Source organism: Parambassis ranga, unplaced genomic scaffold, assembly GCF_900634625.1.
Source record: "Parambassis ranga unplaced genomic scaffold, fParRan2.1 scaffold_24_arrow_ctg1, whole genome shotgun sequence".
Taxonomy (NCBI): domain Eukaryota; kingdom Metazoa; phylum Chordata; class Actinopteri; family Ambassidae; genus Parambassis; species Parambassis ranga.
Window position 1 is genome coordinate 1,060,036 of NW_021144797.1, and position 5,989 is coordinate 1,066,024.

Sequence of the window (5,989 nt, forward strand, 5' to 3'; positions counted from 1 at the left end):
TATGATGAACACAACAACCCAACACATGTATCACACACAGTTACCACTTCTGTAGCATTTAGCCTGCTTAGTGCATCAAGCAGGAACACACAATCACTTGTTCACTCACAAAGCTGACTTTCCTCCTGGATCCTGCCTGTTAGACTCAACCACGTTCACACAAAGACGGCAATAAACAGACAAACTGAGGAACTCTCTGAACGTCTGTGTTTTTCTGTTTTAGATAACACACTCATTTTTCTTTGTGTTCATAATTTATGTTGTCAGTTGTTGAACAAAATCCAACATGTCTGCCCAGCCTGGGTAAGCACTCATCTGACTTTATTTTTTTATTTTATTTTACACAACACAACAGCAGCAACAAACCAGCTGACTGTGTGACTTCAGACATGAAGTTCATGTCATCTTCAGCAGTGACCAATGACACACTGAGCTGCTTCGGGTCCACCCTGTGACTCAGCTGCAGCTAAATCCTCACACTTACACTGATTGTTTCACTTCTGGTTGGTGATTCTTACAAAATGCCCACAAATCACTGTTTGAACTCAACATCAGTGCAGTTACACAGGACACAGTCCTGACATGACCTGACTAAATATACAACGATACACAACTATTATTCATGTAAACAATGTGACATTTTCTGTACCAACATGGTGCCAGCATGGCCTCCATGTTGGTGGGAGGGGGTTGATACAAACAGAGGGCGGAGCTTCAAAGTGAAATTTAAACTTCCTCTCAGTGAATCTAACAGTACGAGTCAGTGTGTGTCTGACTGCTACAGACAACTCTCCAGCAGGATGTGTGGATCCACTGCAGCAGGACTACAGTAAGTTTCAGCAGCTCTGCATTCTTCTGGTCTTTTCCTCTAGAACTGCATGTAAAGTTAGAAATGTGAGTCCCTGGTTAGTGTAACTAGTTTATTCCTTTCTAGTGTTTTTGTACGCGGCCTGGATACCCTCCCTGTGAACCTGGAAGTTTGACGGTGCTAGCGGGAGTCGCTAGCTGCATTTGCGTTCAGAGCTTAGCCAGATTCCAGCGATTCTGTGTGAACAGGGTCTAAAATAACATGACACAGCTACCAGAGGTTTGCTAGTGTTTCCATGCAATGTTGGTTAGATTATAGAGGCAGTAGAAAGTTTGTCTGAAAGCTACAGAGTCCACCTGCAGTAAGGACACAGAGGACAGCTCCATCATCAGACAGTGTACTTTATTCAGAAAGCTGCACTGTTCACTGTTTAATGTCCAAAAGTGCAGGAAGTGTCCCTCACTGTTTTGTGTTATTATTTCAAGTTTCAATGTGTAACTGGGCACAGTGTTATCATGTGAAATCCAAACCCAGATGTAGACCTCATCCTGACCCTGGTCCCTGTGGACCTGTGACTGTTGCCTCTGTGCTTTCTAATTTACTGAACACTGAGTTTTATTCCACTGTTTGATCACAATCATGTGCACTACAGTTTCATGTTGTTTTCACTCTGAGCTGTTACGATGTAAATTGTTACACACTCGGCTTCAGGATCTTCCTGGTGTGTCCTCATAGATAATGGACTTCTCACTAGAAGAATTAGAGTCTCCTGAGAGCCTGGAGGTTATGCAGCTCATCCAATGTCTCATGGTGAGTTATTTCAACCTCACACTTCAGTAAAATGATTGTTTTTGTCATCACACTAACGTGCATGTGTGTGTTATAGGACAGCTGTTGTGACCCTGCTGTATCCAGGGAGGACCTCCGCAGGCAATCTTGTAGAGATTGAATGTAAAGTTGTGGACATATTAACACGACGTGCTCTTAAACTCGAGGCCATGGAAAAGGAAATGGCTCTTCTTACACAGCAGTTACACGAGAACGAAGAATAACTGAGAGAACTGAACGAGGCCCTCCAACGACGGCTGTCAGAGAAGAAGATAACTATTGACAGGACAAATCATTTCACACGTGATGTGTCACACATACAACTAAACACTGTTTTCTTACTCGGATTGATGCTGAGCAGCTGTTAGTGGAGGATCCTGGGGAAGAAATCAAACGTCCCTGTAATGGCTGACGACCAACACAGAAGCACAGGGTGGCTGTGTGAGAGGAAGCAGCCATTGTTACAGCAGTGTGTCATTTCTTTCATGTCTGCATGCTATTTGTTTATTTTTGCTGTGTATTTAAAGAAAATACTGTTTTCCAAAATTCATTCTTATTTGATTCACATTCTTAGCAATTCATTGATTCATATGAACAAGCTCTCAGTCAAACCTCAATCACATGAAACCGTTCTGCTAAGCTGTTCTTTTGTGTTACTGACATGCAGACACATGAGTCTCTTCTCATTCCACACTTTAGTATTTAATACCATTTAGTACTTACATTAAATATAACAAGTCACTACATCACCGTGTCTTTAATTGTGGTAAAACATCATGAAAACATCTGAGCAGCAGCATCATAAATCACACATTCACATGTAAACATCAACAAATGAAAACAGTCCCTTTGAATTAGGACTCCTGGAGACAAAGAAGCTGAGCATCAGGTTTGCAGTCATTTCAGAGGAGAGGAAGATTTGTTGATACTATTCATGTCCATGGTTTTGCTTTTTTGCCCAAACACCAGTTTCCTTAATGTGTAACAAGCTGATAATCAGAGGTGGGCGTGTACGTGCGCCTAGCATGATAATAGACTGAACCACAGGTCTGGCAGACAGTACTGTTTGACCTGTGTGGATTCTCAGTGGAGAGGCTTTTCCACTTTTCTCCAATCACTACACACTTTTCAAAATTCTGACCAATTACACAACAGTATTTAAATATGACCCAGAAAAAAAAGTTGTCTCAGAGGAGGAGAACAAGCTGTGAGACCTCCCAAACACACTGTTGTTTTGTTTGGACTCTTTTTGGTAACAGAAATAAACAGGACATATGAGAAGATTTTGTAAAACACTGATGGGAGTAATAACAACATTACACCCAGCAGACACTTTATTATGTACACCTGTTCAACACAATGTATTAATAACGGGTGGTCCAAGAAGTAAGAAGCAGCAGCAGTGTCTCCAGTGGAGCTCACAGCAGGATCCTCCTCCTATTATCAGAGACCTGTTTGAAAATCTCAGCAGTCAAAGACACTTATTGAACAAAAGTCCACATCTGCCTTCTACATGGGTCTAGCTGATGTTACAAGTACGCACTACACACACTGTGCTGACGTCATTTCATCACAAAGTGTCTGTGAAATGATGTTGTCAGATGTGAAAGAGGTAAGGAAATGCTCAATATCATTTTCATCAGTCAATTTTTGCACTTCTGGTTCTGTTTAGCTTGTGGGCCAAAAATAACACATTGTAAAACAGAAGCTATGGACCTTATAAAATCTGACATCCAAACAGGACTACACAGTCCATCAAATGATACCATCATATGTAGCACTGAGGTCTGAATGATTTCAGCTGAGCTGTGCAGGTCCTCTAAAGCCATCATTTACCAGTAGTCCAAATTGTTATGTATTTTGGTCCTAGGGTAACCATAGTTACGTTGTACGTAAGCATGTAATGTTGAGTATGCCCCTGTATGAGGATGAGTTGAGCTCTGCCAAGTTGCTAGACAGAGGCTAATAAATTGTGTCGTTTCTAAGAACTATTTCCTCATTTCCCTCACCTGAAATAATGATGAAAGATATAACAAATTGTTGTTGTTCTGTACATTCTTTTGAAATATGAGAACTGAGGTCAATAAAGCTCACATCTACAAAAAACAGTCACAAAGACAACTGTAGACAGGCAAACTCAGAGTCAGAGTCTTTATTGCAGATCAAAAATGATACGAGAAGACCTGAGTCAGCAACCGGTTGCAAAAACAAGGCATAATCCCTTCCTTCTAAAGCCATCAAGCCCCTCCTTGACTGCTACTCATTTTAATCTTCTGCCACTGTCCATCCATGGCACCTGGCCGTGTGTGTGTGCCTACTTGTGCCGGGTTAGCCCCCTGTCTCGCCAGGGTCAGCGTTTTACACCACTGCTACAGCTGGGCAGCCCCTCTTTTCTTACCAGGGCCCACCTACTTGCTGCCCTGCCACCACATAGCAGCACATTGTCACACTTTTCTCTCTTGTTTAAACAGTCTCAAAATTCAAACCTTCGTAGAAAAATAAGTCAGGTATTATAGAATTAATTTGAATTTATTAATTGACAACTGTCTACAGACAATCAGGGCTATCAAGTGTTACATGCTATGTTAAGGAAATGATACTGCAGAAATGCAGTACAATTGATTGAACATGTCCCAGCATGCTTTACCTCCATCACATTCTGAGATACAGCTGATATACCTGAAGGCGCTGTGGCTTAGTTGGTCAAAGCGCCTGTCCTGTAAACAGGAGACCCTGGGTTCAAATCCCAGCAGTGCCTTTGTGTTTTCGGGGCAGCAGTGCCACAGTGGTATAGCAGGGTTGTCCAATAACCGGAAGGTTGGTGGTTCAATCCCAACTCCTCCCTAAAGTCAATGTTGTGTGTCTTTGGGCAAAACACTTCACCCTAGCCTGTGGCGCACCTTGCTAGTCATTGTATGACACTGCTTGGCAGCAGCCTTAAAGAATTTCCCTCTGGGATTACTAAAGTATCTAAAATAAAAAAAAAACATAGTTTTATATAAATTATTTAACAATTCATTCAGGAAACCAATTCATTGAACTGGTTGCATAAAAAAATATTTTTTCGACATACACACAAATCAACATGACAGATCTCAGTGTCAGCTGTCAGTTCACATTCAATAGTACACAGAAATAAAACCTACCAAAGAACATTAAACAAATAGTTCAGTTGGTCACACCTGTTTGGCAAACACTTGACTTATTTGTGTGGGTTCTCTTGTGGACAGTTAAAACACTATTTTGTCTAAAACATTTCCACCATAATTTGCAAGAAAATGGCTTCTCATCTGTGAGTTCTCATATGGAAAGTTAAGTTACTTTTTTGACTGAAACATTTGTCACATGTTTTGCAAGAAAATGGTTTCTCACCTATGTGGGTTCTCATGTGGGCAGTTAAACTACCATTTTGAGTAAAGCATTTCCCACATGTTTTGCAAGAATGTGGTTTCTCACCTGTGTGGGTTCTCATGTGGACAGTTAAACTACCATTTTGAGTAAAACATTTCCCACATGTTTTGCAAGAATGTGGTTTCTCACTTGTGTGGGTTCTCATGTGGGCAGTTAAACTACCATTTTGAGTAAAACATTTCCCACATGTTTTGCAACAATGTGGTTTCTCACCTGTGTGGGTTCTCATGTGAATAGCTAAGTCATGATTTCGACAAAAGCATTTGCCACATGTGCTGCAAGAAAATGGCTTCTCACCTTTTCTACCAGGTTTACATTTTACAGATTTTTTTCCTGGAGGAGAGTTGTGAGAGACAATCCTGTCACAGCTTAGTTCTAGTTCAATATAGTTCCTTTCATTAGCAACAGTCAATATAGAGGGCTCAGTCTCCTCTCTCGGTTCATGCTGCTTCCTCATGACTGCTGGAGAGAACATGCGGTTCCTTTCTAACCTGTGGGAGTTCTGGTTCCTCCCAATCCAGGCTGCTGTTCCTGTTCTGGTTACAGAGCTGCTGGTCAGCTAGAATCCGCTCTTTCTCCTTAAAATTGTGTTGTTGAGTGAGATCTAAAGGGTTAGAACAAGAAAACATGTTTAACAGTTTTGATCATTAAGCTTAATATAAACGTTGCACAGAACTGATAGGATCCTGCATGAGTCACTGATTCACTGCTTGTTTGCAGTTTCACTTACCTGTTCTGTGTAACTTTATCTCAGGTGTCAGCAGTGGGTCCTGATGGTTGAGCTCTTCTTTGTATTGGATGACAAACGGTGCAAAATGGTCCAGACTGGATTTTTTTTCCTGGTTACAGAGCTGCTGGTCGACAGGATCTCTTTCTCCTACAGTCATGTTGTGAGGGGAAACTGGAGGAACAAATGGACACAAAGCAGAGCTCCAAGTTTTC

The 5,989-nt window shown here is 41.4% G+C and overlaps 1 non-coding gene across 1 annotated transcript; it reads left to right on the forward strand.

Moving 5' to 3' along the window:
- The first annotated feature begins 4,320 nt into the window (after positions 1-4,320).
- On the forward strand, positions 4,321-4,394 carry trnat-ugu (transfer RNA threonine (anticodon UGU)). The gene has a single exon. It is a non-coding gene; the product is annotated as a tRNA-Thr (tRNA).
- Positions 4,395-5,989: the final 1,595 nt, after the last annotated feature.